The sequence below is a fragment of the Hemitrygon akajei genome, chromosome 10 (assembly GCF_048418815.1).
Source record: "Hemitrygon akajei chromosome 10, sHemAka1.3, whole genome shotgun sequence".
In the NCBI taxonomy this organism is placed as follows: domain Eukaryota; kingdom Metazoa; phylum Chordata; class Chondrichthyes; order Myliobatiformes; family Dasyatidae; genus Hemitrygon; species Hemitrygon akajei.
In genome coordinates, this window is record NC_133133.1 from 144,525,388 (window position 1) to 144,537,553 (window position 12,166).

The 12,166-nt window shown below is 41.3% G+C and overlaps 1 protein-coding gene across 2 annotated transcripts in view; it reads right to left on the bottom strand.

Moving 5' to 3' along the window:
* atxn10 (ataxin 10) overlaps positions 1–12,166 on the bottom strand; it is a 195,290-nt gene that overhangs the window by 74,836 nt on the left and 108,288 nt on the right. The gene's annotated exons all lie outside the window — the stretch shown is intronic.

Here is a 12,166-nt window from a genome sequence, read left to right on the forward strand (position 1 = left end):
CACATCTAGGCAACAAAAACTCCCATGAGGAAGTAATTAATATACAGCAATGGAATTCTAACAGTCTGAATAGGTATTGCTTTGATTATTTTGACACATCTAAAGTAATTGGTTCAGACTAATTCTGGTACTCTGCCATTCTGAATTATGTTACATACATCAATCAAATGCTGATTTAGTTCCTCCCATGATTTACAGAAAGAAAATTGTATTTAGGTGGTGTGTTTCATGATCTCAGGGCGTTACATTGTACCTTACAAAATATAATTGCTACTGAAATAGCATCTAATCACACAATGAACATTCATTCTACAATGAATTCGGGTTAATTGGTTCATCGGTTAATCATGACAGCCACTTATTTGGAAAAACTCTGAAAGAACAAAAACTAATCAAGAAAATAGCTGGGATTCCCTTTGTTTATTTGGGACACTATCCCACTTTATTGGGACAGGAGACTGTTACTGAACAGTTTCTAACTAGCGTCAGTCGTGTGTACTTGTGTAGTTGTTAGACACTACACATGCTTAACACAAAGTTTTTAAGTGGTATCAGTTATGTGCATTTATTTTCGAAAAGCAGTGATTTTTGTCACTGATAGTTGGCAAGAAATAAGCAGTAAGACAATTCAGAACTGTTTAGCTCACTGCCTGTTTCAAGTAGTCAGGCTTGGAGATATCAGAAATGGCCAGGAGTGAAAATGAAACGATTTTACGACTTCAACAGTAAGGAACTATGAAAAATTTGAAGGTATCAACAATCCCTTGAATGTTACAATGAAAATGAAGATCTGGAGGAACAAATTGTTGAAAGCATTATATGAAGGTAGTCCATTATCTGCACTTGGTTTCTGCATTGACTCTGTTCATTTATAGTCAATCAAAAAAATGCAACAGATAAATTCCTCCGCCAATAATTATTTGGAACTAACACACCATTTTACAGTAGTATTGATACTGTTCTAACTTGTTCTGCATTTCATTTAATTAGATAATTTGTTACTCAGTTAAATGGTAGTTTGTCTTTTTTATACCATGAAACAGCTGCTTAATTGGGCCAAAAAGTACTGGTCCCTATTAACAGGAATCCTCTGTATACGATAATGATTAGATAATTTTTCTAGTAAGGTGAATTGATCAATAAGTGAATGAGCAAAGCACCGTGAGTAACTCCTGACATTTGAGTTGGAAGCAAGGGATTTATGATCTCCATTTGAAACACATCCACTGATCTATAGTTCACACAGATAGTCTGAAACATCAAACCACATGGAAGACCAGAAGGAACTCTCTCTGCTATTTAACCTCCTCCCAGAATGCCAATATCCTTCCTATTTTCACATCACTATACTTTTGAATAGTGGCGAGCAGAATTTTAAATTCCCCTGAGCAGAGTAATAGGACTGAAATTGAAAACTTTAACCGAAAAAATAGCACCTTAGTACAGCACTGATAAATGTTAACCCAAATGCAGATGGAAGTCAAGGTAGATCAAACAGACATCACCATCTAACTCATTCTGAATTTCCTCCATTACAGTTCTGACGACCAGCAAGCTACTTGATTGTGTTTAGCTAAACGGTGAGTCATCACAAGTTCCAGCAATTTTTGGTTACACAGGCTGAATTCAGAGGCCCACTTGCAGTTAGATGTCTGATCTACCATAATGCAGTAAATGCATTTAAATCATATTGGTTAAAACATAAATAATTGTTTACAAGAATGCCATAATTCAAAAACTGCCAAAAAAATTTAATTTATATTACATCTTCTTTTATCTCTTGCTTCCCCTTTATCACAGAAAGATCTACGCTCAGTGGACATTTTATTAACTACATCTGCACACTTGCTTGTTAATTCAAATATCTAATCAGCTGATCATATGGTAGCAACTCAATGCCTAAAAGCATGCAAAGGTGGTCAACTGTTGCTCAAACCAAATAAAAAAAATTGGGAAGAAATGTGATCTAACTGACCAACTGTGGACAGCGCTGAGGAGGCCTACAGGAGTGAGATAAATCAGCTGGTTGTGTGGTGTCACAACAACAACCTTGCACTCAACATCAGTAGGACCAAAGAATTGATTGTGGACTTCAGGAAGGGGAAATCAAGGGAACACACACCAGTCTTCATTGAGGGATCAGCAGTGGAAAGAGTGAACAGTTTCAAATTCCAGGGTGTCAACATCTCTGAAGATCTTTCCTGGGTCCAACATATTGATGCAATTACAAAGAAGGCACAACAGCGGCTACATTTCATTAGGAATTTGAAGTGACTTGGTTTGTCACCAAAGACTCACGCAAATTTCTCCAGGTGTACCATGGAGAGCATTCTGACTGGGTACATCACCGTCTGGTATGGAGGGGCCACTGCAGAGGATCGGAAAAAGCTGCAGAAACTCAGCCAAATCCATCATGGGCCTCCCCAGCATCAAGGATACCGTCAAAAGGCAATGCCTCAAAAAGGCAGCATCTATCATTAAGAGACCCCATCATACAGGGCATGTCCTCTTCTTATTGCTACCATCAAGGAGGTGGTACAAGAGTCTGAAGAAACACACTCTGCATTTCAGGAACAGCTTCTTCCCCCGCCATCAGATTTCTAAATTGACAATGAACACATGTACACTACCTCATTTTTTTTTCCCGGTCTCTTATTACACCACTTATTTAATTTAATTTTAATATATATTTCTTACGGTAATTTATAGTTTTTTTATTATGTATTGCTGCAGCAAAACAACCAATTTCACGACATATGCCAGTGATACTGTATTAAACTTGATTTTGATTTTGAATGATTGTTGGTGCCAGATTTAAGTATCTCAGAAACTGCTGATCTCCTGGGATTTTTACGTACAACAGTCTCTAGAGTTTAAAGAGAATGGTGTGAGAAAAAAAATCCATGAGAGGCAGCTCCCTGGGTGAAAACACCTTGTCAGTGAGGGAGGTCAGAGGAGAATAGTCAGATTGGTTCAATTTGACAGGAAGGAACTCATATAACCACGTGTTATTTTTCCAGTGATATGCAGAAGAGCATCTCTGGACATACAATATGCTGAACTGTGAAGAAGATGGCATAAGGCCACAAATATACACTCAGTTAGCACTCTATTTGCTATAGGAGGTACTGAATAAAGTGGCCACTGTGTGTATCGCTGTGGCTATAATTTGCCTTTTTCTAATTCCTGCAGCTACACTGTTCAGTTAAGAACATCCTTGGGATCCAGTATCCCTGACTGCAAAGCCAATCATGTAGTGGAATTCTCCCGCACAGCATGTAAGGAAGGAAAATACACAAACATTTGAATAGAAATACCTGAACTTCTACATATCATTTACGTAAAAGGTGAAATATCATTAAAAATATTTAAAATGCTTTTGTTGACATATCCACAGGCAGAAATTATAAAGCAGGATTAGGTTAATTACCACTGTCTCATATGACACAAAATTTGTTGCTTTGTGGCAGCAGTGCAGTGCAAAAGCATAGGTATATAAACTTAGTCATTCAGGGTCAATGAGTTTACTAACGAGTTATTACAGTTGACACATAAAAATTGACTTTGAACTCAAAAATTTGAGAAAAAGCTGTCAGAATATTAGCTGAAATTGATGTCAGTTCAAGTGCTTTCTCTTTATTCAGGGGAAGGTAGCTGCATGCATTGTAGGCAACTGACATACAGAGTCAATGAAAAACAACTTCAGGATTTCTATGTCAGCTTGTGCAAAAATCCTAAAGTTTCTGTCAGTTTCACAGAGTAATGTTGGCACACATTAGTCCTGCCATCATTACTATTGAAAATCCAGGCCATTGTTCCTGGATATTCTGAAGGGCATTTGATTATAAGGAAGTTGGAGACCTTCCTGACAGGTGACTGCAAAGCAACAATAAAGTTCTTTTAAAGCCCACACAATGAAACATAAAAGCAATCCTCACACAAATAGGCTACTTGAGTTAGGATTAAAGGAAAAGCACTAAACTAAATAAAAGATACAGTTGCCTGATAGGAAAAAAAAGATGTGGGAGAGCAGTTAAGCTCATTCCTTTGAAATTACACATTTATCTCAGAATGGTACTTTCATTGTACACATTCATTTATGAAAGATTTCTATCTCTTTAATGGACCATAGAGATCAGGTTTTTAGTCTCTCAGTAGGCATACTCAGCTACGCCACTTTTGAAGGAAATTACTGAGAGAAAGAAATAATGGTTAAATGTTTAACCCTTTTGTGCAGCAGCTCTAACAATGAAATTATAATCTTCCATTTTTCACAAGTAGTTGCTTCACTACAGTGAAGTCCATATTCAAGGATCACTCACAAAAGATTCTGTTCCATTACAGTGATGTTGTCAAAGTGAAATTCTGTTTTGACTAAAAATCTGCTAAAGTGTTCAGACTGCATCCCAATAATATCTCAAACCAATCTTTACAGTCTTCTTTTTAAATCGCATTTCCCAGTTTACTTACGTTATGCAAAAGAATCTCAATATGCCAATTGCTGACACCTGAGTGATACTACATCTGAAATGTACTAGGAATATTGGTAGAACTTTAAAAACTGAAAGCTGAAGAGAACAAGCTGCCTCATACTAACTTTTCCCTTGAAACTGGACTTCAGAAACAATCTGCACTGCTCTTTTATGACTACATGATACTTTGCTAAAGAGGGAACTTGAGTCTCTAAAGCAGGTGTTCCCAACCTGGGTTCCATGGACTTCTTGGTTAATGGCAGGGGTCCATGACATAAAAAAGGTTGGGAACCCCTGGTCTAAGGTATTATAGAATGCAGACAATATGGACTGACTTGGCTACTATTATACTGACCAGGAACCAGTCTCTTCTAGCTGAACAGGATTAACAGAGATAAGGTAAGGAATTCAAGTTTTAATCTAAGCAATTTACCTAGGAAATTGTTTAGTGTGAGATGACATTCGGAGAAAGGAGAGGTGGGAGGAGAAAACTGAGATGGACAAGCATATGGACATGTCATACAAGCAAGGAAAATGTCTGCTGATTCATAATTGCTGCCTCATTTCAGCCAATAAAGTTTAAAAAAAAAGAGCAAGGGAACCTGAAATGACTCAGAAAGAGCAATACAAATTAGCCAAGCGCTTTAATGCAGAGATGCTATACATCATCTCTAACAAGCAGAGGGAATTATCTGTTGCAGATGGGTGTGTCAACAAGAGCAGTTATAGAATGAACACCCCACAATCTTTGTGGAAATGAAGACCCAACATCACAATTGGAACTACTTGAATACCTTCTATGGCAGTATCACAGTGATGAATGAGACAGTTGAGGAAAAATCCAACAATTCTAACCAGTCCTTGAGATATTGTGCGCTATCAGGCAGCAACTAAATGTACGTCACTATAGCCTCCTCATGAACCTCGCAGTACCAGAAGTTATTTTTCAACCAAGTTAATTCACAGCAAGTTTTCAGCATTTTCTGTTTTGTTTCCAATTTCTAACATCTGCATTATTTTGATTTTGTTTTATTGTCAAGTTCACTGCCACTTCTTTTCTGGAAATTCCCATGTAGACGACAATCACCTCTGGGACTTACTCTTGTTTTGCTGATATCATGAAGTTATGTAGGAACATTTAGATCTGAAACCATTGTTGAGTGCAGAATGCTTTAGGTTTCATAAGTGGAATGAAAAAGAAAGGGAGTTCATTTCAGCTTATGTGGCTGAATTGAAAAACTTGTCTGAGCATTGTCATTTCAGTGAAGGACTTAATGAGGCACTGAGAGATTATTTAGTTTGTGGAATCTTACAAGGAAGCATTAAAAAATGGCTCCTAACTGAAGCACAACTCACATTTAAAAGAGCAGTTGAAATCACTGTATCAATGGAAACAGCAAACGGAGATGCAATTGAGTTGTAGTCAGGAATTAAAGTGAGCAGGAACAAACTGTTACTGTTGTGGCAGAGGCTCTTGTACACCAGACAAATTCAGGTTAAAAGGTGAAAGCTGCTGAAAATGCAACAAACTAGGGCACATACAAAGAGCACGTCAGACAGACAAAACTAAATGGATTGCAAAAGAAGATAAAAAGTTAAGTTGCAGTTTCAAAAAGAGTCATTGAAATGCATTTTGAAGATATTAAACTGAAACCTGCAGATATCCAACTAAGAGCTTATACTGGAGAAAAGATAGCTCCTGTGGAAATGATATTAATAACAGTGAAATACGACAATCAATAAGCACAATGGGCTTGTATGTGGTAAAACCAGGAGGGCCAGCATTGTGTAGCCATGATTGGCTGAGACAAGTACAACTTGATTGGAGATCCATCCACTAGCTGCATGCCACATCCCCTGTAATAAAGTCATCTGAAAGCGAATTAAGGAAGGTACTGAACGATACCACTGTAGTGTTCAAGGCACTGGAAAAATCAAACATATCAAGGGTAAAACAGTGTTAAATGAAAATGCCATAGCCAAGTTTTACAAAGCCCATCCAGTTCCTTATGCCATCAGTGACAAAGTGACCAGTGAGCTAGATCACTTGGAGGCTGAAGGAATTCTTTCCAGGGTTCAGCAGAGTCCATGAGCAAAACTAGTGGTCCCGGTAGGTAAGAAGATCAAGTGTGTCAGGATCTATGATGATTTTAAGGTCACCATCAACTCAGTATTGAAAATAGATCAATACCCTCGACCCAGGATAGAGGATATCTTTGCAAACTTGTCTGAAAGAAAACACTTCAGCAAAATGGACTTGGCCGAGGCCTACCTACAGATGGAGATGGGAGAAGAGTCAAAATTGTTCCTTACCATAAACGGTTACAAAGGGCTTTATTGCTGTAATAGGCTTATTTTTGAAGTAACATCTGCACCTGCGCTCTAGCAGAAAGCTATGGACCAGGTGCTGCAAGGTTGCCCAAGCATTTAGTGTTAACTGGACGACATCATTGTTACCAGCAAGGATGACAAGGAACATCTCCAAAACCTCAAAAGAGTGTTAAAAAGATTATGGGCTCAGGGCACAATGGGATAAGTGTGAATTCTTTAAACCAAGCAGCACTTACTGTGGTCACATCATTGACACATAAAGTTTACACAAGTGAGCTGAGAAAATTCAAGCAGTGGTGGATGAACCAAGGCTAAAAGACATGCCACAGTTGTGGTCCTTTTTAGGATTTGTTAATTACAAAATCAGATCCTTGCCAATCCTGGTTACTGTGGTCCACCCCCGAACGCACGATTACAGATCGGGAAGAAATGGCAATGGACAAAGGTAGCTTTCCATAAGGTAAAGGAAATGGTGACATCAGACACTGTACTCACACATCGTGATCCACATTGTCCAGTGAAGCTTACCTGTGACACCTCGCCTTATGATACAGATGCAAGCCATGTCACATTATGAGTGATGGAAGTGAATGTCCCAGATAATTTGCATTGCATTCCCTTACCACTGCAGAGAAGAATTGACTGTGAGGCTTTGAGTGCGGTCTGGGGTGTAAAACATTTCAACAAGTACCTGTATGGGAGAGAGTTTACCTTCATTACTGATCATGACCTATTGGTGTCCATTTTCAATCCAAAGAAGGGTGTCCAACGAACGGCAGCAGCTTGAATGCAGAGTTTGGCTCTGTTTCTCTGACGACACAATTACAAGATTGAATTCAAGAGGACAACTAATCATGGAAATGCTGATGGAGTGTCCTGTTTGCCCTTGGAAAATGAAATACCCGAAAATTTTACAAAAGATTACACTCTTCTTGAGGTATTCACCCTATTGCAAATTGAGAGTCTCCCTATTACAGCGGAGATAATAGGGAGATACCAGAAAAGATCCCGTACTGTCTCAGGTCTACATGGCAACCCAAGATTCCAGTTCCCCCATCTTTACCAGCTCCAGGGTAGATATGCCCTTGATGGGGACTGCCTTATTGGGGATTGAGAGTTGTACCATCCAAGCTGAGAGCTAATGTGTTGGAGGAGAAGCTACATGTCCGTCATCTGGGTGTGCTCAAAATAAAAGCATTAGCTTGTAGCTTTGTCTGGTGGCCTGGCATAGATCAGCAGATCAAGCAGCTTGCCATGCACTGTTTGGTTTGCCAACACATCCAGAGGATGCCAACAGCAATGCCTCTCATCCCTGGGAACAGCGTGCATTGCCCTGGGAGAGGATTCATGTGAATTTTGCCAGATCATTCATGGGCACAAATTTCTTGGTAGTAGTGGATGCAGCTACAAAGTGGCCGGAACTGTTCCCAATAGTCTCCACCACAACCTCGCACACTGTTAATGTGTTGAGAAGCCTCTTCTCATGGACGGGTGTTCCAGATCACTGAGTCAGTGACAATGGACCAGAGTGTGCTGCAGAACAGTTTTAGTCCTTCCTGAAAATGAATAAATAAGACATATTACATCTGCACCGTACTACACAGGAACAAATGGCTTGGTCGGAAGGTTTGTCCAGAGTCTAAAGAATGCACTGTAAACAATGTCAGCAGAACACACTACGCTGAATCAGAAACTCACCAGTTTCTTCTTTGCATATCACAATGCAGCACACTCCACAAGCAACAACTTATCAGCTATGCTATTCCTGGGTCGCCCATTGTGCTCACGCTCGGATCTCCTCAAAGAGCTCGGGAGACAGTGGTGCCTAATGGCGACTCCTTTGCTTGTATCTTTGGAAACAGCTCTATTTCTATCCTTAATATCGTGGCGACCCACTTTCTGAACAGGCGAACCGGCTCACAAATAGCCGGCGCGCGGGGAGAGACTTTGGTAATGCACCTCTGACGGCGCTAGGGATTAAATGCCAGCGCCGCGAAGTTTCAATAAACTAGTCTCGAAACGACTTACCCAACTGCGTGTCATTACTTCAGCGCTGCGTGTAGTACATCGCTACAATATCTCTATTTTCCCCTTTCAGGGTTCCTTTGAAGACCCTGACCTGGAGTTACACGCTGACTTTGGTTCTTTGCAGGAATGGGACCTGCTCTCAGGGTCTCACAACTGGCTGTTATTTGATAATAACAAGGATGTGGCCTAGAAGATTAGCGCGCCTTCAGAGTTTCGGGATTTCGTGGCTCTGGAGGCGGGTGGACTCAAGATCGGCGCCTCTTCAGGAAATTGGTGTGTCATGGGAGACGGAAGATCGAAAGCAGTGAGCTGGCTGCTGGCTGTGGCCCAGAGACCCGAGTTCTTTGAGCACAGAGCTCGGAAAAAGCGATGTAATAGACTTTTAACATCATAAGTCGGCAAGTTGTTTGTTATGTTTCCCTTTTCGCTATGAAATGGAGAGAGAGCCTGTGGTATGTCAAATTACTGGGTGAACGAGTAGTCTTTGGGATACTGCAAGTCTGTGTCTTTATCGATGCTTTGCTGCACACTTGAGTGCTTGCTGGGAAGTTTGATGCTTTTTTTTGCTGGTGGGGAGGGGGAATTGTTGCTTTGCTGCTTATACATGGGAGGGGGGAACTGGGAGGGGCTTTGGGGTTCTAACATTTAACTGTCATTCATTCTTTGGGGCACTCTCTGTTTCCATGGATGGTTGTGAAGAAAAAGACTTTTAGGATGTATATTGTATACATTTCGCTGATATTAAATGTACCTTGAAACCTAATCACAGGAGGAGTATATAGGATGAACAGCTGACACAAATTCAGGACTCAAACAAGAAGGTTCAGTGTTTCACTGTGAACAAGCAGTCCTGGTGAGGGTCTACAGAGATGATCAAAAGTAGACAACTGGGAAGATTAAGGACAGAACTGGACCCTCTCCTACACATTCGAGATTGCATCTGATGTCATCAGGAGATGACTCATTGATCAATTGAAGAGAGCAGAGTTAATTGTTAAAGAAAGGTGTTCAGAGCTGTCAGAACAATTTCCTAGAGTCCTAGAATCAACTCCTACAATCACCACCACTGAGGCCCCAGACCCCAAGATTGTTTCACACCCACACTGTTTCAAGCAGAGTGATCCCGTCCCCCACCACCCCCATTGTCAAGAAAGATGTTATCCCACCAGAGTAAGAAGCCTTCCCACAGCAATTAAACCTTGAGGACTGAATGGAAGGGGTGTAGTGTATTTAATAAGCTGTGTTCTGCTCCTGGCATTTTTCCTGGAGTTGTCTCACAGCAAAGATTATGTCGATAGTTCTTTCTCCTTTCCTGAAGCCGCAGTGACTCTCTGAACCTCTGCAGTTTGACACCACTTGTAATGATCTTACCAAGGCCTTTGGCACTGTGAGCTGAGAGGGATTATGGAAGATTATGGTGGCTTGGTTGCCCTGGCAGATTTATCACCATGGCCAAGAGTTTCATGACGGGGTGTCCGCCCACGTGTTTGATGATGGTGACAGTTCTGTTCCTCTCTCAGTCACAAATGGGGTCCAGCAGAGATGCATGCTTGCACCCACTCTCTTCGGCAGGATGCTCAGTCAATGTTGACTGATGCATTATGGGGCAGTGATCCTAGAATCCACATCAAATACAGGATGGATAGCAAGCTGTTCAACCTGTGCAGGCATCAAGCCATTACTAAGGTCAAAGAGATGGTGCTGAGAGACTTTCTATTTGCGGGCGAATGTGCTCTAAGCCTGATATGCAACATCGACAAATTTTCCACTGCATGTGGCAATTTTGGTCTCACCATCAGCACCAAGATGTCATGCACCAAGCAGCCCCAGATCAACCCTGTGTGGAGCCATCTACCTCAGTGAATGGCCAGCAGCTCCAGTCAATCAACAAGTTCACATATCTACTTCCTGTGGAGACTGAGGTCCTTTGGAGTAAGCAGTCCTCTCCTTCACACGTTCTACCAGTCTGTTGTCGCCAGTACAATCTTCTCTGCAGTGGTGTGCTGGGGCAATGGCATCAACACAGGTGATGCCAACAGGCTCAATAGACTGATTAGAAAGGCTGGCTCAGTTACAGGAGTCAAACTGGACACACTGGAGGCTGTGGTAGAAGAAAGGACCCTATGAAAAATCCTGGCAATTCTGGACAATGTTTCTCACCCTCTGCACGCCACCTTGGCTGAACAGAGAAGCACTTTTAGTAACAAACCAAGATAACTGTGCTGTTCCAGAGTGCTATGTAACGTCATTCTTATCCTTGGCCATTAGGCTCTATAATGAGTCAACCCACAGCTGGGAGAGCTGATGACCCCCTCCTGTAAGACTGTTTGAGGTAACACATTTTTTATCCTTTCTTACTTCTCTTCTAATATTTGTATATATGTGCATTTCTAATGCTACTCTGACACCGTAATTTCCTTTGGGATCAATAAATTATCTATCAATCTTGGCAGCACCTTCTCAAGAGCAGTTCACATTGACAATAAGGTCAGCCAATGGATCGCCAAGGCTAGTGCCAATTTTGGGCAACCACGTGACACTGTCTGGGGGCAAAGGGGAAGTACCTTGAAGACCAAGCTTAGAGTCTACTCTGCTGCCATCCTCCCCACCCTCCTCTAAGTGTGCAAAACGTGGACTGTGTACATGAGAATGCCTAGACATAACGACTTCCACTTGTCATGCCTATGGAAGATCATGAAAAATCAATTGGCAAGACAGAATTCCTGACATGGAAGTGCTGCCTGCAGCAGACATGCCCACCATCCACACATTGCTGATGAAACATTAACTCAGATGGGCAGGCCATGTTGTCAGGATGTCAGACGATCACATCCCCAGGCTGTTGTTCTTCAGGGAACTGGCCACAGGGAAGTGCTCTCATGGCAGTCAGTGAAAATGATTCAAGGAAACGCTTGAGACTTCACTCAAGGCACTTGAGATCAATCACACTTCTTGGGAATGTGCAGCCTTGAATTGCTCATCCTGGCTCAATAAAGGTGCCACCAAAGCTGAAAAGAATTGCTACGCCGAAGCAAAAAGGAAACAACAGCAGAAAGAACGAGCAGCAGACACCTCAACTACAGAACCTCCACACACTTGTCCCACATGGGGAGGTACTTCCTAAACCAGACTGGACTCATCAGTCACCTCCAGACACACAAATAGCAAACGCACCTACCCAAGGCTGTCAGTGGTCCTCATCGTTCGCGATGGACGCAAACACACATACACACAATATTTGAGTAATACTGTAAATATATTCTTTGATTAAGCATTCTTTGTTTCTGTAATTCATTATGGGTTATATGTAAGAAGGATGTGAATGGCATAGGTCA